Source organism: Diachasmimorpha longicaudata, chromosome 4 (assembly GCF_034640455.1).
Source record: "Diachasmimorpha longicaudata isolate KC_UGA_2023 chromosome 4, iyDiaLong2, whole genome shotgun sequence".
In the NCBI taxonomy this organism is placed as follows: Eukaryota; Metazoa; Arthropoda; class Insecta; order Hymenoptera; family Braconidae; genus Diachasmimorpha; species Diachasmimorpha longicaudata.
The window spans coordinates 10,440,511-10,455,756 of NC_087228.1; the positions used below are offsets into that span (position 1 = coordinate 10,440,511).

The 15,246-nt window shown below is 41.1% G+C and overlaps 1 protein-coding gene across 14 annotated transcripts in view; it reads right to left on the bottom strand.

The window, feature by feature from the left end:
- The window catches only part of Br (broad), a 43,333-nt gene extending 31,743 nt beyond the window's left edge, over positions 1-11,590 (bottom strand). For 2 of the 14 annotated variants that reach the window (XM_064118990.1, XM_064118993.1), the window contains exon 1: positions 10,698-11,579. The gene's annotated coding sequence lies outside the window, so the exon portion shown is untranslated. Of the gene's footprint in view, positions 1-606; positions 1,042-1,063; positions 1,348-1,888; positions 1,995-2,706; positions 2,848-10,697 lie in introns of those variants that run through there. The other 12 variants (XM_064118996.1, XM_064118997.1, XM_064118994.1 and 9 more) reach the window with 10 other exon arrangements.
- Between the last annotated feature and the right edge of the window lie 3,656 nt (positions 11,591-15,246).

Genomic DNA, 15,246 nt, shown 5'->3' on the forward strand with positions numbered 1-15,246 from the left:
CTTATAGAACTGCAAGTACAAAATGTCTACTGATAACTACTATCTCCGGCGAAAATGATAAAAAAAATCTGGAAACAAATTCACCCAGCTCGTTAGTCTCATCTCTCTCTCTCTAGATTTTTTTGCATTTTCTCTCAATTTTTTAACGCCGGTACCTTTTCATCTATTTACTGACGACACTCTGACTTTCATTTCATTTTTTTAGCGCCTACAAATTGGCGATAAATTTTCGTTATCAGAGATGTTACTCACACATACTATCACGATTTCGTACAAGTTTGGCGAAATGGAAGACAAATGCCAATTACCATGCACCAAAAAGAGAGAGAATTTAATTAGACTAGAAAAAATATTCTGAGAATTACTGACGCAGAAGATGGAATTACACACGAGAACAAAAAACGCGCGGTGTTTATTTACTCGGATTTTATCCCAGCGTCTGACCCCTAAATTTACGACCAGACCCAGATACCGATGTGAAACATGAGGCGCTGAAACAATTGGGCCTATTATTCCCTTAACCTCCAAAAACTAGGGCCAAACGCCGGACGTCCAAAACTCCAAACATACGAACACAATAACTATTCATAAAAGATCTAGAAATACCTCATGCACATTGGGACTATCACGTAAATAATCTAAGAAGGCACTTTCACTGCACTCCGATACGAATGTCAATTGACACGTGTTGATCAACCGACCCCGACAGCTGAATGAATCTTCGAAAATGTCCCAGATCAATCACTCATCACGTACCATCTGCGCGGCAAAGTCGTTGCGTTAAAAAAAAAAAACTGACAACCGAAATGAGCGTTAATCTCGCTCACCAAAAAATCCACCTCAGCCGTGTGCGCCTAATGATTTCTCGATCTAATGTCATTGAACCATAAAGGACGAAAATGTGAAAAACAAACGATTAAAGTTTAAACCAACAGAACTTCCAGCGGGTATTCACACCGATGTCATCAATTGTCCGTAGCACATGAGCAAATACACGATATTTCAATAGTTCATTAAACTTTGTCCACGTATACCGGCTAGACTACATGCCAATGTCACACACCGAATTCATCCGCTGATCGACACAAACTTGACGATGTCAAACACAAGAATCAACACAAAATCATTGATTCACGTCCTCAAAATAATTTTAATCTCGTCCCCCCTGATTAAAGTATATGCTCATAGGTTAGAAAATACGTTTGAATTGGCTCAGCCACTGTTTTTCGCATATCATAAGTGAACGTGTTGTATGCGTGCTAAAGCAAGGATTCTGTATTATCCTAGATGCTCGACCACCCATGCCTCTCCCGTCACGCCGGAGGAACTAACCCCCGTAAAACGTCACGGCCGAAACTGCCGGTTTATTCCCTCCCCTCTCTTTTTTCCCCCGTCTCAATTGTGTGTGTACATGTGGCCCATCTTCCTCTCTCGCCGTTGATCCCCCGACGCCCCACGAAAATGCACGGAATCGCTCGACGTACCGCCCCCACACCCGCAAGAGGGGGAGCAAACTTTTGAGAAAAACAAAATCAAGACAAAAGAAAATGATTGAGTGAGGGAATGGCTGTAGGGCGGTATTAGCGAGTGTTTATGCGATTGTACCTTAATTATACAGCAGAGAGTGATAAGGTAAGTGAAAAAATATAGACGAAGGAAAATAAATGAGAACTCACTCGTCGATGAGTCGAGCACCCCGACACCCAAAAGGGGGGGAGTGGGCTTCCGAGAAAAACAAAATAGAGACGTTGGCTAAAGGCTGAGTGAGGAATAGCGTTAGGACTGTATTAACTTGTGTTTATGCTGATGTACAATAATTGGTTCTATAGGAGAGGCTGATAAAGGTGAGGGAAAATAATATGTACGAAAGAAAATAATATGAACTCACTCGTCAACACGTCGAGCACCTCGACACCGGTCCGAGGGCGGGGGCAAACATTTGAGAAAAAAAAAAAAAAGACAAACGAATCTGATTCAGTGAGGGAATGACTGTGGTCCTGTTAACTTGTGTCTAGACGAATATATGTTAGTTACGCGGGAGAGAGTGATCAAAGTGTGGGGAAAAAATATAGACGAGAGAAAAAAATTTAGTGAACTCACTCGTTGATACGTCGAACACTCCCCCACCCACAGCCGCGAGAGGGGGGAGCAGGCTTCTGAGAAAAACAAAGGAAAGACGAAGGCAAATAGCTGAGTGAGGAAATGGCGTTAGGGCTGTACTAGCTTGTGATTATGCGAATGTGCATTAATTAGTTATATGGGAGAGAAAGGTGAGTGAAAATAGTATAGACGATACAAAATAAGTAAGTGAAATCACTCGTTGATGCACCTCGATGCCCGAAACAGGGGGGGGGAGGCAAACTTTTGAGAAAAATAAAATATAGACAAACGAATTCGATTCAGTGAGGTAATGGCTGCGGTGCTGTGCGTGGGTTTAGTCGAATGTACTTTAGTGACGCGGGAAATGGTGATCGAAGTGCGTGAAAAAAAAATTAGTGCACTCGATGATGTGTCCAGCACCTCGACATTCGCAAGACCGGGGACGGGGAGATTTTTGCAAAAAAGATAATGCGAATAAGGGAAAGTGATTCAGTGGGGAAATACCTGGGGCCCTATTAGCGTCTACGCGAGTGTCCGTTAGTTAGGCGGGAAATAGTGATGAGTGTGTGAAAAAGTGTGAACTAGAAAAAAAATTAGTGAACTCACTCGTCGACGCGTGGAAGGGCCACGCGGTCGGCGCAACGTCGTCGGTAGTGAGCCGACGTTACTGGCGACAGGACGAGGGATCGTCGTCGAGTGCCACGAGACTCCCGACGAAGGAGAGGATGAAAACAACCGAGTTGGCGCTACTGCGCGTACAGGTAACGAATACAGTCGGCTACAGTCGCTTTCTATCTCTCTCTCTCTCTCTTTGTCTCCCTGTTTGGTTGAAACTGTTTACTCTGTTTTTAGCTCTGAACAACACCTGATGGATTCACCGGCTTCAACGCCACGCTCTCATCCCCGCATGGTGAGTCGACATTTTTAATCCCTTCTTAATCAATATATTAGACGATTTTAGACGAGAGAAATTCTAGTCTCTCGTTTCGCGAACGCTCGACGAGTAAAACTAGATTCGCACCGGGCGCAAGGGCAACGGTGGGCTCTCTTACTCTGGTGGGATTGGCGAAATAGGGGGAGACGGAGACAAGGGGAAAAAAACGAATGCGAAAAAAAAATGGGAATATTAAGATACGGGAGGGAGGAGAGTAAGAGGGAGAGAGAGAAAATATCTAATGTTGAATCGAGTGTCGGAGATTCTCCGGGCTCAATCTCACTCTGTTCTACGTAGAGAACGCCGTTTTTGTACTAACATATAGGGGTCCATCGTGCGTTATTTCTTCATCGGTGCATGAGACATCTGTCGTAATGAGTTTGGACTAAAAAAATAGTGCGTACGCCGACTGAGAACGAATATAAGAAGAGTGAAGTAAAAAAAAAACGAAGAAAGTATGAATTGTCGCGGTAGCAAACGGTGTTAGGGTGAGGGGAGGGCGGGAGCAAGACGCAGAGGGGGATACGTATCTCCGAGGGAAGTGAGGCCACAAGAGACACCCGGGTGGGGATAGAAATGTAACATCGCGCGTTCCGCCCCACCCGTAATACACACCGTGCAAAAAAAAATTGAGATGAAAATGCGCAAAGCTCTAACATCGGTTCAATTAAAAATAGAATTTGTGAATTTTTAAATGAATCCACGACGTGTAAGAGCTGTTGCAGTTGCAATTAAGTCGGCGGCCCAACTCTCTTCATTTCGTGATTTTTTTTTTTTTCACCGTCAATGATTTTTTTTTCATTGAAATATCTTAGGGTATTATTTGCATTCCATCAAGAGACCATTTTTTTCCTCGATTCCTTTCCCATTCGAATGTCTCTTCTGTCTCGTTTCTCTCCTCACCACCGGGCTAACCCACCCCCCTTTTATTTTTCTCTCGCTTCTCGTCGTCCTGCCATCGTGACCCCACTCGATTCGCCCCCTCAAAAAATCATTACGCCCGTTCCACGGGCTGCGCATGAACGCGGTTTTAATTCGCTACTAGAAAAGTAAAATACAAGCGCCGCGCCGAGCAGGAGAAAGTTTCGGCACCAGTTGGGGAACAGAGAGAGGTGAATTGGTGGGCAAAGAGGTAGGAAAAGGGACGAGGGAAAGGGGTTGTTGGATGAAGGAGGGGCGGGACACGGGGTACTGGAGATTTTTGAGGGGAGGGAATAAGGGCAAATAGAGGGAAAAAGAAAGATGATGATGATGGCAGGCGGTGCGGAGGAGGGATGACGCTCTGGAGAACGTCTCAGGCGATTGAATACATTCTTCTTCCTTTTCGTCATCCGCTTATAACTTTCCCTCCTACTTCGTTTCGTCTTCCATTGTAATATTTATTGATTGGGTACATGGAAAGCAAGGTGAAATCCACGTACTCATATTTGAGATTTTTTTTTTTCTTTCGTTATTCTTGTCATCCACGAGAGACAAAAAAGACATTGAAGACTGTATCGGACAGACGGTACGTTTGCCGGTGATTCCTTCATTTTACGGTATTCCGCTCGACTATTTCCATTGATTTTTCCTACAATTCCTGATTTCGAACAAAACCTTGACCGTGAATCATATAAATCGTGGCCTTGGGGTTATAGATATTCACGTATTTTTTAAGGAGTCGTTTATCTTTGTTGAATGCATTCAATTAGAATGGTCTCTATGTCGTCGTTGAGACGTCCGGTGAGTCAACAACGCGCGCGCGACTTGTCCTTGAGATCACATGAAAGGAGAATATTGCACATAGGAGATGAGGATGAGACACGGGGGCCTGTCGCGGAGATTGTGGAGTATTTTCCCACCTAGGGGGATATGTGGAACCTTTTTTTATTTTCAATCGTACTTTTTCATTGATGAGTCACAGGAAAGAGAACAAGTGGAAGTGTCCATTTCAGTCTTTTTTTATCAGCCATTTTTCGCAGTTTCAATGCTCGCTGGTGAATGATTTGCAGTAATTAATGTCTTTCAGTTCTGTGGATTTTTCGTTTCTCTCGTTATTCTTCAATTCTAAATTTGTTTCACATTCAATTTTTTAGGGCTACATTTTTTCTCGTTTGTCATTTTTGCGGCGGGTAAATTGCGGTCTTAAGAAATGTCTAGGTACGGATAGAGATCCCCTTTGTATTTAAACTAGCGGACGACGCTTGATGTGGAGCAGCGGCGGGCGTCGCACCTCCGAGTTCAAGGCTAACCACCACCCAGCAGAGGAACTGTGTCGGGGATTTTCTGGCTGCGCGCTGTGAATCACTCTCGCACCTGTATACAAACGTTACGGGACTCATTCACGTTATATAGAGGCGAATAAAGAGCCTCTGAAGGGCACAGTTATGTTTCAATTTTTTCTTCCTTTTTTTAAAGAAAAAAAAGCTCTATCATTATGAATCAAGGACTTCTCCACCTTGAAATCAAGTAATGCCTGAGCATCCTCCATCATTTGGCCTAACACGCTACCCATGTTTATCATCTTCGAATTTAGCGTAAAAACGAGAAAGATGAAGCGTGAAAAAATTGCAGAAAACCCATGAGAAGTTGTTAAACCCGAGTTGATGGTCTTAAATCATCAATCACTCATTTGCCGGTGATTCCATGCGCCAAAAAGAAATAACAAAAGTCCATTACACCCCCTCCTCTTCTCCCCCTTAGGATCCCATCAACCACAAAGTAATATTAACGACCGCAAAAATCCAAAAATTTTCGTGTTTTTCACTTGGTGCCTGGTACGCGTGCAGTAAGTGAAGTAGGTGAATAATTTTGCCCTCTCATTTTTTTCCCCCTGTCGTGAACCCCACAGCTCATTAGCCCAGCACACCTGCCCAACGAACCTCCACAGATTCCCTCTTCTTCGGGTTTCTCCATTGCTCAGCCGAATTTATACCATAAATAAAAAAAAAAAAGAGTGCAAAACTGAGAAGCCGAAAATGCACTCTGCACACGCAATTTTTGTACGATAGAGGCTCGTACACGATTTAGGAAAGGAAGAAGGCGGGTTAGCGAAGTGAATACGATGAGGAGTGAGGGTTTTTTTTAGGAAATTGAGGGGAAGTGAAGTAAGCGGCAACTATGCGACTGACGTTGCACTGATGCCAGTGGCCCCTTCGTCCACATACACACACATTAACCCTCCTACCTCCCTCACCCTCTCGTCCCTCTCACCGAGCCAATACTTCCTTGCATTCCCTCCTCCACCCGCCCACCCAGAATCCATCTCACTCAGTTTTACTTGACTCTCATTGCCTTCTTTTTCTGCCACACGCGCCCCCTTCTTTTCTGCTAGCATTCGAAAACATTTGGCGGTCATTGAACCCCTACCGTTCACGGCCCCCGGGTTCTCTTCTAAACCCACCAAACAGCCCACCAACAACCAACTATTCTCCTCGTTCAGTATAAAGTGCATTAAGCGACGTGGCATGAAAAAAAATTTCGAGGTTTTGCTTTGTTTTGTAATAAAGTTTTCGCAATGAAGCGATAGTAATTGCGAGGGATATTTAGTGTCTCGAAATTTCCAGGAAAATATACCATAGCAATTTGATGATATCAGGTCGTTTATGTTCAACGTAGTCTACGCCCTGATAATTATCCATTGTCATGTAGCTTTCGATTATGCCACGTGAATAACCTATCAATAGAGCTCCTCCTATTTTTCATGCAATTTTTTTCCTCGTCAGTGTCGATTCTCGTAACTTTGTGATGTGACACTGAGAGATTCTATCCCTCGAACCTTGTTTCTACGGAGTAAAGGGCAGTGGAGATGTTTTCCTAGTGAATGGAGCAAACGATGTGAGGAGTGGATGATTTTCCGAGCGGGAAAACACAAGTAGATAAAACGCGGTATAGTCAGACGCGGCAAAACCTTTCACTCAGTGTTGAGTTGGTTCCGTCGGAGTTCTCCAGGATTTTGACGAGATTAAATTGAGGAATAATAAACGTGGGGAGAATGTTTCCGAATTAATGGTTTTTCGAGGGTTACAATCGATTTAGTGGAAGTTATTTACTAGATTCGTCAAAATTTCAACTACTGTCGATTCATTTTAACCTGACCGACATTCGTGACGAAGAACTTTAAATCAATTATCCTCTCCCGATGGAAATATACATTTGCAGTTCACTATTGGTCCTTCTAAATTTAAAAATAATGAAAATGGGTCAGCTCAGAGTTGTATTTTTAATTGCAACTGCAGTGTGCAGACAAACTGAATGCAGAGAGGGTGAGAGAGATGGCCGTCGTCTTTGGTTGCGTCATGAGGGATTGGCTCAAGTACATGGGGCTCTGTGCATTTATCTCTTTTTTTTTTTCACCTTCATGCGAATCGCAAATTTACGTCGGGCTTCAGTCTCTCAGCGAGAGTTATTTTTTCGGTTGGTTCGTGTTGGGCTCTTTTTTTTTTCCCCACCGTGGATAGATATACGATCACTAACGTGTCTGGGCACGTCTCGATGGAACAAAGAGCGATTGAAATGAGCCATACGCTAGTCTCTGTAAACAAACTGACGAAAATGTAATTATCAGAATTAATTCTTTATTCATTGCCTCTTTTTTCTATCACTCGTGAGTTCTTTAATGTAAAATAAACTTGGGAATTCCGGGAACGATCACATTGAAAAATTTTTTTATAAACTATTTGGGAAGTAAAGAAACCCGATGAAATTTCTTTCGGATTTATTTTCTGTTTGTCTCAATCAGATAAGAAGTATAACATGAACAATTGAATTGATTGAGACATGAAAGAAAAAATATGCGTCAACTGTGAAGAGTGTGGTGAGAAGGGTGGTTGGAGAGGTGAGGGGGTGGAGGAGGGATTGGAATCCAAACACAACTACTACGGTCGCCCGTATGTCTCGCCTCACCCTTTCATTTCCCCCTCAATCCCTCCTTTTTCCCTCGTCTTCTTTCCCCAGCACCTTGACCCCATGCGTACAGTGAGTCCTTTCTGACGCTTGGGTTATGCCTGTCTTCCGGAGAATTCGGAAGTGTCTGAAATTGCCCAATTCAACCGCAACATTTCCCGTAATTCGCTTGAGTGAAAATAAATTCTCAATCGCTCTCTCTTTTTTTTTTCTCTGCCGCTTTTTTTTTTCACTTTTTGGTATGGGCGTTAATCTGTTTGATTGATCACTCGATTTCAATGGCCATCGATGCGATTACCAAGGCCAATTTTCCCCACATTCTGTGTATCTGTCTCTTTTTATTAGGTGATTTCTTTTATTATTTTTATTTCTCTTTCATTGCGAAACGCAACTAAACGGGAAGCACATTGGATTTTGAACCAACAAACGTCAATTAAATTATTCGCAGCGTGCTATGTATGTCCCGGGGTTTTAAATACATATTCACCGGATTGGGAATCTAATTTCAAGAGATAACACACAGCCAAGCGTAATCTAGTTACTAAGGCGTTCTAATCTAATCAACGATTCGTATTTCATATATTTCATTTCAACATTTTTTTATCCTTCTCATTTGAAATTAGCGAGGCATTTCAAGACTCAAAACGAAAGCACAAATTCGTCGTTGATTAATATTTAAGAACAAAATAATTGACCTATTTTTCGGATTTTATCGAGGGATAAAAATATGATTGATTTTTTGGAAAATACCGATTCATTCTTTACTCAAAATCTTCTTTGGAACAAATTGTCGGTTCTCTACTCAGTTCCCTCATACGTCATGCACTTACAAATCCTCTATCTATATCACTAAATTACCGATGTCATTCCGACAAAGTTAAATAAACGACAGCGAAAGAATATCATTTTTTTTATCTATATCAAATTGCAGTCGAGTAGGTATATTTTTCCACACCACTTGGGATGACAGAATTACGTAAAAGTAAAGTGTCAATATAGATCGGCAGTGAGCATATGTAAATTCATTTTCGAGTGACAGAAAAAATATCTGAAATTGTAAATAATGCCAGGTGAAATTAAATTTCACCTGGCAACAGTCAAAATCAACAGTCGCAAAGACACTCCATTATGCTTCGCAATTTAAATGATCCTTCGTCATTCAATTCCAACATTCTCAAGAACAATGTTTCGTACACCACTGGCTATCGCCCCCCCCCCTTTCACCCCCTACTTATCACCGCTCTTCTCACCGTGTACATAGCAAAGACATACGAAATAGCATCTCTCCTTCGTCTCGCAACCATCGTGAAAAAAGAAAAAAAAAGCTAATAAATTCTATTTTTATTTTCCCCACGCATAAATTTGCCTGGCACAAATCTCTATTTATACTTTCTTGCGTTTATTTCTTTCTACTGTTTCCTTTTCCTCCCCCGCCCCCATTTATTCGCGAGAAATTCTCTCATTGCAGTATTAGAGATGTGTGCGCGTGCTCTGCCCTGTTGAAAACGTAGGTGAAATGAACCGATGAGTAGATCCAAAAGAAAAAAAAAATGAGAGAGGAAGAGGGACCTCGATTGCAGGCAGATAATCGCCCGGGTTTATTTGTACAAACGCTCGAGTCTAAGACAGTAAAAGCGATAGTAGACTCTCGATCTCGCGGCCTCTATCCGATTTGAAGATAAATTCAACTCTCAGTGTTTAGTTTTTTCATTTTTTTTTTCAATCCTCGTTGTCTTTAAAAAATTTGAGTCGTGACCTACGACTGAATTTCATCACCTCGTTTCGCTGGTCTCTGGCCTTCATAAAAATAAAATATTCTATCTAGTGCGCACAAATCGAGAGGAAAAAAAAACGGTGAATAATATTAAATCCGAGTATTTTCATCCATGTATATTTAAAATTCTTCAACATCTCCTCGACAATTCTCGCAGAATAAACAATAAAAAATATGTGAATAGATTTTGGGACAAAGGAACCGCTGGCCTGCCATGAAATATTTCGAATAGAAAACCTTGTTACGTCATGGCAGAGCCAGTTCAATGTTATGCTCAGTCTCGGACCGGGTATTATCCTCGTCTAGTGATCGTCTAGCGATCGTCTAGCCGGCGTGCCCTCCCATAGAAACCCGTATACACTACTAACACAAATAATCACGTTTTCACACGAGCACCAGACCGAATAGAGAAGGTCATGCGAGTACTGACTCAGGACCGGGTACGACTGAACTGAGAGAAAGGTTTAGAGCTTCTTTCTTTCACTCTCGATGCGAATTTTGGGGGAAATAATTGGTGATTAGGTTCATGACATCGACATTAAATTTGATCTACGAAAAAAAATGCTCACGAAATGTTAAATTTTAGGTAAAATTAGGAGAAATTCCTGAATTTTCGGAGCTGTATTTTCACAAATTTTGAAGCCTGATTGAATTTTTCTGATTTATCTAAATATTCGGGGGAATAATTCAACTGAAAAACTGTACTTTTATTGCTCTGCTATCCCGACCACCCCCGTGGACCAACAAAACGTTAACGCATTGCACATATGTGCATGTTCGAATGTGTACGAAACGCGCGGGAACTCCTCTGGTGCATATGCAGGCGCCTGTAACGGGAATATATGGAAATGTCCGTAAGGAGAATTTCAAGTGGAATAAAACTAAATCCACGCACACTCGCAGGATATTTTATGAAAATCGTGGCTGCCCCACTAACAATGGGGACCACGGAACGGCCTGAAGGCCATCATCCGGTGGGCTACGTTACACAGCTGCGAGACGTACCTTGAAATATCCAGGCGCAAAGTGATGTGTCTTGTGGAGGGAGGGGTAGGGGGCTCCTACGATGTCCTTACTCGTTCTCTTTGACAAATACTTGGATGATAAAATGACCAATCAGAAGAATTGTCTCCTCTTCACTGGTGAATTAAATTGGAACACTTGTTTTTTCCGTTGATTTATCTATATTATCGTTACAAAATAATTTTTTACACTCGTGCCCTCTGCGTCCATGGCAATGAGAGAGTTTCACGTGCCAGCAGATCGAATATCCTTAAATATCAATGGGGGGGAAGCACCTTGAAAACACTTGGCACGAATTATCAAATAATGATAACAATGTCTGGTTGGTTATTGACAATTCAGGATGTACTCTAGTCTCAATGTTCACCCACTGACTCTAGGGACAACACCAGCTGTCACACACAAAATAACCGAACAGAATGAAAAACTCGAAAAATATTGAAATCAAATTTTTATCTCATCTCTCGCTAAATGAAAAAATTCCTCGGTTTCCGATTTTTAAAAAAAAATGTTATAATCACACAAATATCTCAGCTTAATATTTATCAAACGACGATGGATTAGAATTGATTTATCACTTGTTAGGGGGACGATGTTAGAATAGTACCTGGTGCAAGGTACCAAGGCAGAAGTCACCAGGAGCCTTTTCGGACACCAGGGAGGACTACCTAGTCGTAGAGTGATTGGGAACGCGACTGGCCAAAGCACTTGATTCGCGCGCGGTTCGGTTTGCTGCGCCTCTCCCATGCACTTCTTTCTTTCTTCCTTTTTTTTTTTTTCGTATGTATGCTTCTCTCTTTTTTTTCGGGGCCACACTCTGTGTGCGTATTATATATTTGTGTAACTTATGTACATGTATTATAAACGGGTGTTGGTAACCGAAAAAATAAAAAAAAGAGAGAGAGAGAGTGAGAGATACTCGAGGCGAGTAGAGAGAGGAGTGCGTGTGCGATAGGCTGTGTGCGCCGGGTAGGCGAGGTATAGTTACCGAAATGTTAACCTCGTGGAACCACTTTTTATTGAGTGTCGCAAAATTCATAGGAACCAGCGTTGGGTGAGCGAGAAGGAAAGAATGATAAAACTGTTTGAGGGGTTAGGGTGAAGAGTAAAAAGAGAGAAAATTGAGGGGCGTTAGGGGGTTACGGGGGGCGGAGGGATGGGGGGGGGTAGAGTGTGATGGGGGAGGGGTAGAGTGCGGAGGGAAGAGTATAGCGAGCGAGGAAACGGTGTAGTGGAATCAAAAAAGGAGGGAGGACTAGGCTTCGTACGGGGCTTAAGGGGCGGTTATCCCCACCACTGGGTAGCCAACAAAATTCAAGTAGTAACATGGTCCGTACTGAAAACCCCTCTGGTCCTCGCCAATTCTTCAATCCCCACTACAAAACTTTTTCGCTCTCCCTGACTACATACACATCGTTCGCGATTTCCCCTCGCGCTTCACCACGCCGCAGCCTTTTTATCCCCCCCACTAAGCTCAACCCCGCCGACTCCTTCTCACTGTCACTGTGTCCGCTATTTTTGTGTGTGTGAGTTTTCGGTGTGTTTGGCCGCCCTCACCTCCCCACCCAACAAGTCTATCATTGCTTTTTTCTCACTTGCACGCAGTCTCTGCCTCTTCCTCGAAAATTTTTTTTCTGTTTTTTATTTTTTATAGTACGGATGGTTCCATTGGTTTTGAGATGGTCGCTTACGGGGAGAGGAGAGAACCGCCCGCACACCTTCATGGTATTTAGCTTGCCCATAGCTGAAGTTATGTACAGTTAGATGGAGGGGGAGAGGGGGGGAGGGGGGGAACTTTCGGGGGATTCTGCGGAAGGGAGTCTTGGGATGGCCTGATATGGACAATCAAGAAATTGGTCGGAGGACTTGTGTAGTTTACTGTAGTTGACGGTGAAGATGAAAATTGCAGCGGTTTTTTATTTTTTATTTTGAAGTGACGCCTGTCATTTTCTAACCGCTCAATTTGACAGTCTACAATTTTTTGGGTTGTATCGACTTACTATGCGATAATGCGATTTTTAGATGTTATCTGTACTTGCGTGTGAGCGTACGTATGTACCGAAGTCTCTTGGCAATCGTCCACCATTGAACGAAGGGAATTGATTTTTTTTTTCATTTTATTGTAGTTATAGTTGAGATGATTACGATAGTTATAGTAATTGACCTGATTTTTTAAATAATTAAAAAATATTCTTTCTTTGCAGGAATCCCCTGGTGAGTGAAAATAACAGTAATAAGGTATTTGAGAATAATTATGATGATAACATTCTAGTAGTCTTGAGGTAAAATTTCTGAGAAATTATCACAGAAATCCCAGGAAAAATACGCGTTTTCCTGAATAAAATATTCAGTGTTAACACTGAATTCCTTTTCGAGCCGTTACTTTGCGCCCCTATTCTCGTGCGAGCACTAGAATTTTTAAAAAATATTCTTTTCCGTGTGCTCTGAATAAATTGAGCGAATAGATGGTTACTTTTGTCGACCATAGTTTTGATTAGTCTGTCATTCAATGATGCGTTTGGAGACTCATGGGACGGCAGCGTTAATAATGATGCCAGTAATGAGTCATTAAGAAAAAATGTCTTAGTAATTACCTATCACAGCTAGAAGAAAATCTCCGGATAGCTTTTTCAGTAAATATTACATTCACAAAGACATAGATGCACGGGCGCGTTAAAAAATGAATACATTTTGAATATTACCAATTTACCAAGCGTTGTTTTATCGAGCCATTCGTTTTCGCAGTAAATTGAATACAAACAACGTTCTCTTTTTAAATGCGTAAATATGACGAGTTCTTCACATAATTCCTCTCGTCAATACTCACCGACAATAGAAATTCATAACCAATGATTTCAATTTTATTTTATCGCGTACTCTTAATTCAGTAAAAAAATGGTACTTTATTTTCATTTTTATTTACAACAATAACCACATTACGAACTATGAATTCCTCGTCACCGATTATCCCTCAATTTAATGCATCACAAAATATTGTTTAAAAATGAGGATAAAAAATAACCAAAGATGAAATTTTAAAGTCGTGTTATGATGGGAATTATTATTTTTATTTTGTATTGCGAATGTGGGACACACATTGTCATCATGAATTTTGTGCTTCAATTATAAAGATCATCTTGGTATCAAAAATAGAAATTTACAAATTATTAAGCGATACTATCGCTGAGATTTGATACCTGTCAGTGAGAATTTCTGAGGTTTGTAAAAATTCAGCATTACCCTGATTATCCAATAATTTCAGTGCAGAAATAGAGATAATTTTCTCGGTGAAGTGTGCAAAATGTCAGAACACATGATACATTACAGAGTAACAAAAATCCATCAGACTTATTCAGACTCATTATCGTCTATTGGATATTTCTTCTCCCCCCCCCCTCCCCCAGCAATTTCGAAGGACCTGAATATCTCGCTCCGAGTCACTGTACGTTATTAATGATATTCTGAAAATTAGGCCAACCGAGGCCACCGTAACATCCAATCACACTGACAACTGTGATTCGCGCGATTCCACAGTGTCTGAATATGATATAACAATTTTCCAAGACACCTGCATATTATCAAAGTAATTCTGTCACAAATGGTTAAAGGAATTATCAATTTGAAATTTTATATCATATGGAGATATGTAGATTGTCTTGTATAATAGATTGAATTTGCAAAAGTACTGCTTCTATGATATATTTAATAGGATTGAATGAAATTGGAGTAAAATCAATGAGCATGAGAATCTTATTCACACATTTGACTTATCCGTTGGAATGATATCTCAGAATTATAACATTCAAAGATTTTACTCAGGAGTCAGTTGAAGTGCTTTTAAAATGGGTCGAAATGTAGACTCTCCCGTGACTGGTGATAGTTATTCAAGAATTTCTTTTCAATAAATAAATGAGGAAAATTCGTCGAGAGGTTAAAATTCGTCATTATTCACGTCGTCATTCTTAGGGCCATCTCAATTCGCTAAAAATATGAGATTAATTTTTCATCCATATAAATTCACTTGGTAGTAGGTTAGTTTGCATTTTGGAACGAAAGTTAGCCTAATTTGTTAATTAAAATGAAATTCTCACGATTAATTCACGAGATTAATCAGGACTCAGTAATTTTCTCAATTTGACAGCCGCCAAAAAAAAGAAAATATTTATTTAGAAAGGGATTATTTTTCATCGTAATGAATTTTATCCGATAATTCGATATTTTCAATCAAAGCAATTGAGCCCTTCGTAATAGATTTCAACTGATGAATATTGGATGCATGAGTCTTGAAAGATAAAGAAGATAAAGAACTGCAGAATGAGTGAATCAAAGAACCAGAATGACTTCTTGCATCCTCAAGAGGAAGATGTACCGTTACACGAAAGTGGAAAGGGGTGGCGAAAGGGGCTAAGCCTTTGAGATTCAACAGGGCCAAGTCACTGAGCCAATTAATAACCTTGCAGGTCATTAGTGAACTCCCGTTCATTCCTAATTGACCAAAATATTCCCAAAACACTGCTCGGTACAATAATAA